Source organism: Euprymna scolopes, chromosome 4 (assembly GCF_053919585.1).
Source record: "Euprymna scolopes isolate OS-2025 chromosome 4, ASM5391958v1, whole genome shotgun sequence".
Classification (NCBI taxonomy): Eukaryota; Metazoa; Mollusca; class Cephalopoda; order Sepiida; family Sepiolidae; genus Euprymna; species Euprymna scolopes.
In genome coordinates, this window is record NC_136485.1 from 53,041,888 (window position 1) to 53,057,775 (window position 15,888).

Consider the following 15,888-nt stretch of genomic DNA (forward strand, 5'->3'; position numbering starts at 1 on the left):
TGTAGACTTAAAAATAGAATAAATAGGAAAAGTGTTAACATGTGCTACAAATCATAGAATGTATCGATAGTATATGTTCATGTATCTTAACAATGCTGTTACTTAAAACAATTGACGGTTAGCCTTTATAGTTATATCGATATTGGCGGGTATGCAACACATGCTCAAGAATAAAATCCGCTGTTATCTTTCCGGTCGAAAATATCTCGCGTTTGCTCGTAAAATGATGTCATTTAACCTGCGGTCGCTAGCAAGTATAAAGTGTGTAGACGATTGCATTACTATTAAATGAAACAAGATATTCTTAATTTTTATCTAATGTTTCATGCCACGTTTCACAATAAACAAAACATGCCTGCAAGTTTAAAGGCAGAAAACATAAAACTTGCTATATCGATAGTGTTTATTTTAATAATGAAGTATATATGAACTTCATGATCTCTCTTTTTTGCTTACTTTTTCAAGCATAATGCATAAATATATGAAGTCATCTGATTATTAGTACCCGAATGTTATCGCAGCATCTGCCTGGCAAATTATGAATACTATGTAAGCATTTTTGCTGATGTAGATTTAATTTCACAAGAAATTAAATAGTCCTAAACTTTAAATGTGTATAATTCTGTGTGTACATTAGGCATCTGCAAAATGTTTAACGAACACACCATCAATACCTATGTGCAGCTTTAAACTTGGTTGACATTTACGTTTTATGTGGATGAAACATAGCATGAAAACTTGAATGGTTATATGCTGAGTATTTATGAGAAAGAAAAGCAGAGTTTGGAATTTATGCTGCACATGTTTCTACGGGTGATATTTATATACACATTGTAATCGTATAACTTTATCAGTCTCTCCTTGCGTTTTTCAATGTCTAACCAACTTTACTGGTGCGCACCATTTGATAACGTGTGTATGCGTATATAAGTATATGAGACGTGTGTTTACAATGTGGTCGGCTATTGGACATTTGAGTATGCGCAATACCGTGTATTAAGCCGTTCAGCACAGTAGCCATATCTCTTCTGGGCAAGCGGTCAGAAACAATTAATATGTGTTATCTCAGCTTGGTCTCAAACTGTATATGAATATCATCACTTCAATTCACAGACACAAATAAATTATTGTACATTTAACAGCCGCAATAAAGCTGGAGAAGATTTTGGTATTCAGAATAAAGTACCTCATAGTGAAATTTCTGGCGTTTTAAATATTTGTAAAAAAATGTTTAAGCATTCTGTTTTTTTCGATCTGCGAGTGACGTGTATGTGCTTTCGAAAGCAAGGGTTGTCGTTTATTCGTCGAAAAGAATACAACATATATATATACGTGGACAATAAAATAACAAGATTCCCTGGTGACTGTCATGTCACCCAGGACGTGATCATCGTTGACACATTATACTTCAACGTGCTACGACATGTTGAGTTACATCATAACCTCGTTACTTATTAGTGATACTTCTCATACAACTATTAGCTAATCGTTAGTATATAAAGCTTTTACTGACATCCTTTAACATCACACCTCATATATATACATATATATATACATATATATATATGTATATATATATATATATATATATATATATGTCTGTGTGCCCCCATATATTTAAACTATCTCCTTCGAAACTAAAAGTCCCAAACATTGATCGCCAAGAGAATGGCAGGGTTTCGTGCGCGATTACTGTTATTCTCCGCATCAAGAGTTTTCCATATGTAAAAAAACAAAATTAAAAAATCTAATAAAAATGGGAGGAACAAAAGGAAACAATCCAAGTCATAAGTCACAATTTGGAACCGGCGTAAGGTGTATTGTCGTTTTTCTACTTGCTGACACCTGAAGGAATATCGCTGAAAGAGACAGTTTCCGTATCGTATTTGAGTCACAAGTTCCCTGGTCAACCAATAATATAAAACTGCAGTCGTCAATTCTAGTTTTATAAAATTTAATTATCCAAAAAATCCCGGACTACTATATTTGCTATTTTACAGTGAAGTTTAAAATTAGGAAGTAATATTTTTTTACAAAAACGCAGATATTTATAATCGCGTAAACTGTTCCCTCAGGAAAAAAATATGCGACACACAATTAAACCTTTTTGTCTTTCCTTCTCTCTATCTCACTCAGTGGAGGGTATACTGTAGGTAACGGGCGGTTTAAACTAAACTTCTCCCAACAACTGCCTTCATCTTCACTCAAATCAACTGAACTGCACTCATTCTTATAGGAAGAAAGCTCAGTTCAGCTGGCGTTGTCTGAAGTGGCAATGATCCAATCGACTTCGTAGTCTCAAAATTGAATTCACCCTGACTGGCAAAATCGATGAATTCGATTGTGCCTAAACTTAAAGTTTCCATCAAATTTTCCCACATGGAGTAAATATTGCACCTTCACCTCGGTTTCATATCTGCGTTTAGAAAAACTCCAAACAATTACTCACTTCTATCTCTTAGAATTATATGGTTTGATTAGCAAAACAATATTAGCATCAAAATATTATCATCAATCTGATATTCGCGCAGCTGAAGTTATTTTTTTCTTCTTTTCGACAAGTGGAAAATACCCTGCATTACTCACAAAATAAAAATATGTAATGCAGCTCTTTTTAAACTGTTTTTTATGCAAAAATCGAGCATCAAATATGGTTCGGTCACACTACTTTGGATACCCAATTTTGAAAGAATGTATTCTTGGGTTAGAAATATTGATCTTTGGCCACGCCCAGCCGGATTATTGCTAACACAAAAACACTGTTAAATGAATAAACTGAACAATTATTATGGTAGAAAGAAGAACATCGTTTCAAATTGGAGAAATATTGGGATTAGACAACATCAAATATCCTTTGTTGTCAACGTAAAACAAATAGATGTCCCGAGAATTGAACTTGTTTAGTAATTAGGTAAGTTATAGTACAGTGCAGAAGCAGTCCCACGTAAACATGGCACTTGTTTCCTAATTTTTATTTAATTTTGGACTGAGTTGTGACTGAATATTTTTCTAGATTTTACAAAGACCTCAGTACATATACTTTTCAAGCGTCTTATTAATAATTTAAATTCGCCATCAACTTTGATCTTTAAAGAAATCATTGGAGCGATACGAGAAGGGCTGTAGTTAAATTTATTTATTTAGTTAGTTTTTTGCTTTGTCGGAAACACGTCAAACTAATAGATCGACTTGTATAGATAGATTATGTCCAAAAGTAAATTACATTAACATGTCTGAAAATTACTGCAAAAATATAGTAGAATTTTCTCTATGTCTTAAGTTACCTTTCGCTCTGGATGACTATTATAAGTGTATCTAAAATGTATCCGATTTCGTTTCGTTGCCAAACAAAGAAATGATGTCGTCTAGGTAACAAAAGTAAATGACTCCCTTTGAAAACCAAATGATTCGAGGAAATCTGGAAAAATATTTGCCGACACCAATAGCAAGAAGAAATATAAATATACAATCTATGACTCAATAGATAACTTTATGGCAACTTAATTAAACAGATAAATAACGGAGTCTATGTGTTCCTGAGTAAGAAATTACAGAAATTAGTTGATCTCTGTTTACTAAAAAAATTGTTTTCTATGTGTATGGTTTCCAAATAACAGGATACTTACGTCGAATGCAAGACAATTGAGGGGTGATTCCTGAGTTCACATGGGTTTAAATGATAAGCCGTAATAAGTACAACCCTCGAGTCTTACACTTCCGGATTGTTGGTGTTAATGGAAAGCCGGGACGTTGTTTGACATTAAAAATACCGTATCATCACCCTGATTCTTAAAATTATATCATATATATATATATATATATATATATATAAATATATATATATATATATAAATATATATATATATATATATTTATACACAGAGAGAGAGAGTGAGAGAGAGAGAAGTGATATAAGAGAGAGAATCGAAAGAAAAAAGAGAGAGAACTGGGCATAAAGACAGAAGGAGAGACTGAGAGAAAGAGCAGGAGAGTGAGACAGACAGACGGATACAGGTTAAATAAATATTCTATGCATATAATTCCAGAGGTAGTGAAAATGTCAAACCCAATCTTTACTGTGAGAGAGTAAAAAGAACACGCGACAAGAAAAAATACAAGACCAATTTGAATTTAGCATTATTTTATGAATTTTTGATGCTTCAATATTTTAAGTCATGAATATATTATACTTTCTGTGAATGTCTTGCCATTTTCTTTTAAAATATAAACAAATGTTCATTTTTTATTGTACAGATTGAGCGAAACTAGTATACTTTCATCCTCTCATTATTCCATGTAATGGCACCCGCACATAACCCCCCCATATATATATATATATATATATATATATATATATATATATATATATATATATATATATATATATATATATATATACATGTTCTTTTTAAAAATTACATAAACAATGAGAAAATATTTTCATCCATCCGATGTATTCTGTAAAAAAATTCTTGTTATTTTTTAGATGTGATAGTTTATATAGATATGCATACCCCTTTTTTTAATGAAACCTCACATATATGAACGCTTTTAAAATACGGTATATTGAATTTCCTGCAGGTTAAATATTTACAATTATATATCAGGTGAGATGTGCGATACTATATTTTGCACATCCATCAAATTTTCTCCCCCTGTTTTGTTTCGTATGTAATGTTACACACACACACCCACATACACCCCCACAAATATATATATATATATATATATATATATATATATATATATATATATATATGTGTGTGTGTGTGTGTGTGTATATGCGTGTGTGTATGTTTGTATGTGTGTGTCTGTGTGTGTATCTATCTGTGTGCGTGCGTGTGATTGTATTTAGGCGATATTATTATATGTTAATTCATGTTCAATGGAGATAATAAAATCTGACACGATAAATCTAATGAGAAACATTCAAATCGCTATGTAATATTGTTTTATTATTAAAACAATAGTTGACGTACTTTATATCATACAATTTTATATACATTCCAGCATAAACAAAAGGAAGTTTAACCACTTAGAACATAGTTAAATAGTGTACAAATCTATTTAATACGTATATAGTGAGTAGATAGTACGCATTACTGTTCCTGACATTCTAGGTTAGAGATAAAGTGGCATAAAGATATTACGAATTAATTTCTAGTAAATCATTAAAACTCATGTTGTTTTTCATTCAAGTTAAATATTTCTGATAAATTTTAAGTAAAATAAAACTTGTAATTGTATGCTTTTATTATACCATTTTTATATTCGGTAAATGTTTAACTTACAAAAAACAAACTTTATGATTATTGACAAACGTCATAATCAATCTCTATAGTTATAAAACTCAAATGAGCATGTAACCAACATCCGCTTTATGACTTCCGGTTGTGCATGCGTATATTAACATTAAACCATAGCAGCCTAAACAAATAAAATCAAATTGCTGGACCTTTTTCATTCGTACAGACTGATTTCCTTAAGAGATGCGAATATATTAAATTTATTGAATAAAATCATCAATATATAAGAAGCAAACACAAAAGGTGATTACAAATAACACGTATAATCATCGACCTGTTTCATATATACAGCATGGTTTATACTAAATAATCAACGCTACAATAGGATTCAGTGTTTTACTATGCACGTTTTCAGCATCACATTTTTTTCGTGTTTAAATTATCCAAATCCAACTGTTAATACTTTCTGCTTTTGTTACAACGTTCATTTTCGTATTACCTTTAATTTATTTCAAGTCAATTTTCTTACAAATAAATCTACTTTAACCCGTTGACATACATAAGAGCATTTTACAACGGCGATTAATCTACTGCTATCATATCTTTTAATGTATTGTCCATATTTTAATACGCCTTTCTTAAAATATTCATACATTCTCTTCTACACGACTAAAATAAATAACTAACACCGAAAATTTGTTTTTCTTTAATTGCGATACAAATAAATACTCAACGCGACAATAAAACATATTGTTTTACTGTGTACGTTTTCAGCGTCATAATTGTTTATTTCGCGTTTAAATAAAAATATATATAAAAATAAGAATTTAGCTTTAATTATTGTGGTATCAGTTCGGTGCACATTTACCTATCAGTATAGCCAACCACTTATAATTCAATGACTGTAAGTTTTTTTCTTTAAAATTAAGCAATTATAAACAGAACGACTCATATAAATCTATCTATATTCTTTATTTCATTTAATATACATTCTTAGAAATATTTCTGTTATGTCACAAAGAAACTATTTTCTTTAACTCACAAGTGTTTGGCTCACACAATAATACTGAGCGAACGGGTCACGGGTAGTCTAGTATAGTATAAGCGGTTCTTTTTTATGGTGTTCAATTATTAAATATAGAGTAACACGTTTAATGACCATGTCAATATAATCGTTAAAGTGTGATGTGTACTATTTCGGAAACTATAAACGCAGACCTAGATATTATAAAATTAAATTGATTCTGACTTTTGCAGAGGAGTTAACTACGTTTGGTTAAGGTTGATTAAAACCATAAAGAAAATTAGACGGAATACATTACATGCTAAGCGCAATTACACATATGGGCTAAGTTACAATGCCATATCGTCTATATTTTGTCTCCTGATTAATTATTGCAGTCTTACATAAAGTAGATCTTTTTAAGGGACTGGAGGCTTCTATATAAATAACTCTTATATCTAAGTGATACTTGCTTGAGGTCGTGGTGAACCGAAAAATATGCGCTATGGTTGGGAAAACATAGCAGCTTCAGTAAATATTGTCAATCAGGTGTGACCCTAGCCAAGATTGGAAGTTGTTTATAATATTAAAGTAAACGAAAACGATCTGATATACTATATTTGAAAAGTTAACCTTGTATGCTGATATCTAGTTTTAAAAAAAATAATGTGCGTTAAAATGTATATTTCCATATCTGTCTGTCTCTTACGCTCTTTCTTTCAATCATTCTCTTCTCCCAACGTTTAATGAAAAACTCGAGGAGAATAAAGTTGTATTGTTTTAAAAGATGGAAGCTTGGATCTAATGCGGGACAGACATATATGTAAAAGACACCATTTATTATAAACCCTTCCAAATACTTTGCTGATGAGGAAACTTTGTTTGTTAAAAATACTATATGTAAAAACTATTGTCCGTGGCTTAATATCTACCAAAATAAAAAACATTGTTTTCCGAATCGATCGTAGAAATTATTGATTTTGTTATTGTTCCTTCTTGTGACACGGATTTTTAATTTAATTCTAATTGGAATTTTAAATTATCAATCACATTACTTAATATTAAATTAGCTCTAGGATATTTACCTATCGAGGCTATTATATATCGAAATTACAACGATCACTTTTTGTTTCCCTGTATTTTAATTAAATTAGTTATTTTACTATTACATTAAAATACACTCTGCTCTTTAGACTATTGTTCTAATCTCCTTTACATATATATATATATATATATATATATATATATATATATATATATATATATATATATATATATATATATATATATATATATATATATATATATATCCGTTGCTGAAAGTTAGGGTGTTACATGTACAGAATTTCTCCTTTACCATGGTGGGGTATCTTTCCAAATTTTATAATATAATGTAGATATAACTTTTGCTTAATTTGGCGCCACAATAAGATCAAGCGATTGATCATCTACAATGATTTCCTATATGATGCCTCCTTATTGCGGTTATAGCTGATAGTTATGGTCATTGTTAACCCCCATGAATTCCCACCGGAGATTTATCAGTTAATACAAAGTGTTTGCCTATTTTAATAATGACATCTATAGATATTTTTTTTGTTTTTTATTCTCTAGTCATTGAGTAACATAAAGTGTATTCAACGCAGAAGTTTTAGTCCTAAAAGAGCTTATTCTTGATTACGATATTTAGGACGACAAGCTGAAGTGTAAACGTTCTTGCCTGATAACATAATTCGTCAATTACTATAAATATTAATTTAAGTCTGAAAAATTAAATGACCACACCAATACTTTTGTTACATAGGAGTAGATATTGGGGACACATTAACGGGGACTCAGAACAAATGACGATGATAAGTCTTGTTTACACATATAGAGGAGTGGATATACATAATTGATTAATTGGAAAGGTTGTACAAAGTGGGTTATGAGATGATGATAACAACACATTTGCCTTTTCTGTCGTAAAGATGACACAAGAGAGCAGTTACAAAACTAGTTGGTTCCTTTGTAATTCAATCGGCCGACTGGTGATGTCAGCAATTCCAAATTTGATCTACATGGTCCAGCTCGCTCTCCTTACCTCTAAGAGGATCTCCTCTCAAGCTTTCCTAATTGACTCTCTTTCATCAACTTCCTAACTTCGAACCCTCCCATTCTTATATTAAGAAGTCTCTCTTGTTTATGACGTCAAAAATATGTGTACCAACGTACCTACTTTTACGTGGATTTACAAATGTGTGTCTAAACACACTTTTGGCAAATAAAGAATCCTCAATCTTATTGTTTAATATCTAAACTATTTTAAACAATATTTTAACCCGCATTGCCCATTCTTTTAACCGACATATTTAATATCTAGTTTTCTAAAAGAATGGACAGTCGGTTCATTTTCAAACATAAACAATATTTAACTGGTTCTAATAGAATTAACAAGTTATTGAATTTATAAGATTTCAAATTCATTTATCTTTAACACTTGTGTACATGGTTCGATTCTAGCCTTTCTTCATATCATTTTCACTTATCGAGTACGTATTCTCATTACATAAGGAAGGGGTAACCCTTTTCATGTAACACTTTATTTGTTACACGTTCGAGAAAATATTTTCGTTGATTTTAACTATGCTAATCGTTATTATATCTGTCATACATATACTTGTGTTTAAATTCTAAATTAATGCCAAAGCTAGCCCAATTTCCAGAAAGTTTGGCGAAAATAGTAAAATTAAAAGGAAATATCTATAATATACGAGTTATGTTGATAATATAATACAATTATATTGAACCATCTTATACATACATATGTATATACATTTATATATATATGTATATATATACATATATATATATATATATATCACATTAAACTATTTTATATTTACAAGCACAACTGTTTAAAAGCTTACACACACATCAGTCCAGAACGTTATAATAATTTATGGCCTGACGACTCGATTAAACAACACAACCCCACTTAAACAGCAGAGAGAATAGATATAATCACTGAGAATATATGTCAAGCTTTTTTGTGACTCCAAATATTCTGTATTAAACCGCTAGTCTATGGTATATAAAACGGATTTGATGCGCAAAAAATCAATAGTTCCAGTACCAACCACTCTGCGGGGAGATTAACTCATTTCGTGTGATGTTACAGTTGTGCAAACGGTAACACCACAGTAGTAAAACAAGCATAACTAAAAAAATACTGTATACAAATTCCTTAGTTATTCATTTTGAAGTGGTTAATCACTTACATATTTATCTCAGTTTCCAGCATCTTACTTGTGACGAGCAGGAAACTAATCTGTCTATGCCCTGCGATAGATGATATCTCCGGAATTTTCAAATATGAGATGGACTGATAAAGTTTCCGAGGGTGTTGGAAGGATTTCACCATAAAGCAACTTTAAGATTATAAACTGTATTTTGCCATGGCCACCTGTCTGATTGATATTAGTGAACCAATCAAGTAGACGATTATTGTTATGAATTTTTGAATGTAAATTTTTGTCATCCGATTAATGTATCAGTAATGTTTACTTGAAAAAATGGACTTAAAAATGCTATTAATTCCAGTTTGGATAAATAACTTGGATATATATTTTTTAGTAAAACACACCCATGAATAAATTGAAAATTAAGTTTCAGTTGAAGTTAAAGCTGAGAAAATATTAACAAATTAATTAGTTCATGAACCGCCAGGTGATGAAAATTTAGGTTACGTGTATTGATTGGGTAATTGGAAGCCAGTAAAGGTTTATATTTTACGTGAAGTTTTGTCAATTTGGAGTCGGAGTTGAAGTGAGAAAGTTTGACTGATCAATAGAAAGAATTAAACAGCTAACCTGATTGATTTTGTACGCCAGCAAAGCTAAGCTATCTAAGTTATGATATAGTTAAACTTGAAAAACATAAAGAATAGACAAAGACAAGTGTACAAACATCCGAGTGGGGAAACATTCTGGGGAGAAAAGTTACTGTAAATACAATCAAATACTTCTGCTCGTTCCACAAAGGATAACTCTACGTTGCAGCTTTTCAGTCCCACTAAACAAAACTCCACGGCGGACAAATTATGTTTTACATATTAGTCCGATAAAAATACATCACAGAACTGCGTTCCTCTCTTCTGTATTGTCCGTGTTTGTTAGATTTGTTTTTTAAACACAGGCCATACCCGCATCAACACGACAGCAATATAGAAGCGGGGAGATCGCAAACAGTGAAGATTAACGGATTGTGGACCACTTATACACTCGCAACGCAATTTAAATAAACACAATGTACAATACTAGACGATCAGCAATACACGAATTTAGAATCTTTATATGCACATCCAGATCCAGTACATTCGCTCATGAATTTAAAATATAATAGATATTATCTGCACTAATTACATGTACCTTGTGATAAATACTCTAATAACCCAGTATATAAGAATTACGATTTTGTGCTCGTTGACTACGATGCGCCCTCAACGCGATTAAAACCTGGATTACAACACACACACAGTGCAAGAACGAAAGCATTCGGGAAAATGCCTAAGATAAAAATAAGCCACGCACGTATTGATGTTTGCAGTAAAAAAGATAATTTTAAAAAATGAAAATGTGTTGATTTTTGTAGGAGAGAAACAGCTCTCTAAATGCTAAGCTAGAAAGAAAATAGGAAACGAAATCGTAAGTTTTGTAAGAGTGGACTTTTATACACATTCACATTGAAAAGGTAATGATACTCTGGTTCTGGTATTGTTTTGGCACTCTCAATTACACAACATATAAGAGGCTGAAAATCGCTACCTGTATCGTTTGGTTGCTTTTTTGGCTGTGTGTTGACTTGAGCCTTAAATATGAGGTGGGGGTAAATATAATTTTGGGTAGCAAAGAAACAAAGTAAACCTTATTATGTTTTCTTTTTTTTTTCTTTTGATGAAGATGTTTATAATAAGTATGATATGTGGCTGGCTGTATTAATAAGAGCTACTTTCTTTGGGGGAATCATGAAAAGGTTTTATATTTTGTTTATTTTTGTTTATTTATCTTATATCTTTTAACATTTTGTCACTTTCCTATCAATTTATTCAAGTATGGGTTTGAGTATCCTACGGCATACTAACTATTTACCCGCCTACACTGATGTACCAACCGAGATATATTTTTAAGTTGAAACTGTTCCATTAAGGTGAAATTTCCAGAATTTCTCTTGCACTTGGGTATATTTCCCATGTAGTTTTCTCCTGTGGTTTCCTCTTGAACATGGGTATATTTCCCAGGTAGTTTTCAAATTCTTTTTAATGGGCCTAGTTGCTGCTACAATTAGTGGAATGATAGCGACATTCATATGCTTTCGGTTTTTTTTTATGCCATACATAAGACCTTGTTATTTCCGAATCTGTCCATACTCAGACCTGTTTAACCTTGAATCATTGGGACACTAACGTTTATTAGGTGGGCTTTTTCTCTGTTTTCTCCCATACCAGTATGTCAGATTTTCTACGTTTGTTTTCAAGTACGCAGCTGTAAGAATTGGAGTGTTATAATGGAGTGTGTATAACATTTTCTTTCTAGGATAAGTTCCCAGGTGTTCCTGCTGCATTCAATATTCAATAGTTTATATATCGTCTACTGAAAGTATATACGCACTTCATTGTGTCGAGACGTATGATAGTAATCTCTCAGCAGAATTTTACAGTAAGATTGCAGGTGGCTCATACCTACTACTTTAGTGAGGCTGAACCGGCACTACGCTTTTTTTCCTAATAGTATTGGTCATCAAGCTTTGACCTGGGGCACCGATTACATTTCTCTGCTGATCGTAGTGGGATTATCCTCTTTCAGTCTGGGATACCTTCTTTATCTATGTTGTCCTGGGTGAATCTATCCAGAAAGTATGTTGCACCCGTTTGGTCGGCCCGTTCTTTCAGGGTTTTTTTATTTTTTTTATTTTTTTTTTTGTTTTTACAATTGAAGCTCTTTATGTAAGTGCGGAGACTATTTTGAACTATTTCTGTGGAAAACTTTGTTTCTTATTCTGCCTTATTTGTAAGAATGTTTTGTTTAAAATATTTGGCCAGTTCCCTGATGGACGTAGTTTTAATAAGCCTTGCTTTCTGGTGTTTGTGCACTATCTATAGTTTTGTATTTTGCGAATTCATCAGATATTGTTCGGTGCTCATGATAGTTGCCCGAGGCTGAGGGTCAATCTCTGAACGAACTATAACCCCTGCTTATCTGAACAGACACAGCCTATCCATACGCTGGTTTCGCTATGTTTTTTTTTTAATATAAGCATTTTCCGCGTTTTAGTGTCGTTTATTTTATTTAAGTCCTATCGTGTGGTTGATAGACAGGCGGTGTCTTATTTTTTGTTTGCCTGTTCTCTTTTACAGTTTATCCTTATATATATATATATATTTAACTTTCTTGAAGATTTACATGGATTTTACCGTCACTGGATTGTTTATCTTCTACCAGACTATCCATTCGTGTGTAATCACCTTTTTTGTTACCATATTCCCTCTGCTTCACTTTTTTTGTTTTCAAGTAAGATCTTTGACTTACTTGTTGTTTCATCAAATACTTCTGCATGCAAAATCCGATTCCGCTAGTGTTTCCTTTTCAGATTAAATATGTTTTTAATTAATTTCAAAGTGGTTTCTACATATTTTGTTAATTGTTTGCTCATATTATAAGCTCTATTTCCTATTTGGTTTTATCGAGCTTTTATATATGGCTGAGATAATTTTATAAATAATAATTCTTTAATATTTATAATTTACTTCACTTTTACCATCTTGGATCATTTTGGTAAAGTTAATTGTAATTTTCAGTTTATATATATATATATATATATATATATATATATACATATATATATATATGTATATATATGTATACATATACATATAACAATAAAATTGACAATAACAATAATTATAATAACATTTTATATATAATGTTATTATTATTATTATTATTATTATTATTATTATTATTATTATTATTATTATTACTATTATCATTATACCCGTAGATATATTCACTTTTAAACAATCGCATATTACTCAAATGGGTATGTGTTTCACGAAAAAGAGCGTTTGATTTAATTTCATGTCATAAAACGATATGATGAAAAGAATACGATGATGAAAAATTGAAATATTGAACGTATAAAAAATGATGAATTAAAAAAGCGCACGCTTTATAGTGTATTTGCACATCCTTTCTAAACACACACAGTAGAATTCAATGCCTAAACGCAGACTTTACATAACATCGTCTTAATTTATTTTTCAGATGTTAAACATATTTCTAAGAGGTCGTATTAACTTACAAATTTTGAGAAATACGTTTTACACACGTTAAGGAAACTACTATTGAAAAAATTAGAAATTATTGTAACACTTTATCTCATCGAAGTTCTTAAATTAATGTATGCAACTAAAGTTAGAAGCATGACTAATTCATCGTTCAAATAGTGTAAAACTCAAAAAATCATGCTTGGATTATGGTGATGTTCTTATATTAATTAAATATTAAAACATATATTATTTAATTTCCGAGGACTGAAAATACAGTATTAGTTCAATATCTATGATTTACATAAAAAAATGGATTTGTCACGTTACACGTATTAAACGACATCGATTACTGCACCCATAAATTAGTTTGTAGGTGTAGCGGGGCATTATATTTCGGGTTCTAAGGAATATGAGGTGATTTATACAAAATATGTACCCCACAATTACAACGATATACGAAATAATTTATGAATAACATAACTGCAAACAATGTGGCTAAAGGATCGATACTTTTACTCTCATTTCCTGATAAAATCGAAGCTGTAAGGAAACATTCCACAGACATTGGAAAACAGCTACAAAATGATATTCAAATTACAATATCGTGAAGATATCTTATAGAACAGAAGAATCGTTGAGCATTTTTGTATATATATATATATTAATATATATATATACATGTATATATATGTGTACATGCATATATATATGCATATATATATATATGTATATGTATATATATAAATAATATATAAAAATTCAGATGTTTGTAATATAACTTGTTGTAATCGGTTGGAATTGGCACCAACACTTTTAACGCTCAAGGTGTTTTACTTCAATTCTAGCTTAAACAACCGATAGATAAACATTAAAAAGAAAAAATACTATATATATATATATATATATATATATATATATATATATATATATATATATATATATATATATATATATGAACGTATTATTCATCTATCCAAACAAAACTTTTACTCATGGAAAATAATTACCCTATTTTAAACAACTATCCTGCTATTTCAGTGGTATGTGACCAATTTAGAGTAAACTCATTATTGGTCTTAATTGTTATATAAGTATATACACATTTACAGTTGTATTCTTATAAACGAATCATATAGACATTGAAAATCAGTTGCATATAATATGAACATAAAAATTGAATATTTTCCGACATTCTTAGATGTGTTAAATGATACAATAATTATATTTTACTTCTGCGAAATTCAAAACGGAATCATCTACAGTTACATTGAGAATTATACCTCATATCATAGGTATGCATATAACTTGTGCACATCTTACCTATTGAGAATGTGCTCATATATGTAGATGTATTAATAACTATAAAACATTGACATTTCTACTGAAAAAATACGGGAGAGCAGTCTAATTTTGCTAACTATATGAGGTTCGAAGCAAATAGCATGAATACAATAGTTGCTAGTGGGCTCTCGCCCTTGAACCAATTGTCCTAAGAAAAGGATGCGTTGAGTTTGTAAAATGAGTGTAATGACAGAAGCGGGTTGAATGTATTTCGCTGGAAGTCATCACCGAAGAGTAAGAAAAGATTCAGGAATGTTGTTTGGCAGCTGTTCAAAAGTACTTCGTCAGAGAAGCATCATTGCTCAAGTTGATTGCTTTGTTCTGGGTGCAATCCAAGATTCTATTGGTACAAATACAAGAACAACAATATTAGCTAAATCGATGGTACTATCTCATACATATATAAATGTATTTATATATATATATATACATATATATATTTGTATATATATATATACATATACATGAATGTATATATATATATATGTATGTATGTGTGTACATTTATCTAAATCTTTATCCTATAAAGTTAAACATTTGTCGCGCAGATATTGATATTAAAGTCAAATTATTCCTATTTTTAAATTTTATCAAAAAAAAACTCATTAATATTTTTTGTCATAGATATGCCAAGGATGCCAGCGATCTAAAATAAGTTGCATACTACTTTGTTACAAGATGTATTATTTATTAGTTTTCCATTTGTTAATCGGAGTGTTTCTTCATTTTACTATTGCACTGAATTATTAAAGTGCATACTTTACACATTGTGCATAATTGCCCAGCATTTAGGATAACTACTCTAGCGCACATTAAAACACACGCACACACACGCACACACACGCACACACACATATATATATATATATATATATATATATATATATGTACATTTTATATTATACCCTTTTAAGAAAAATAATTCATAAATCTAAACACGCGTTAGTTAAAGCAGAATCGTAATATCATAAACTGCTTGAACAGAATATTAC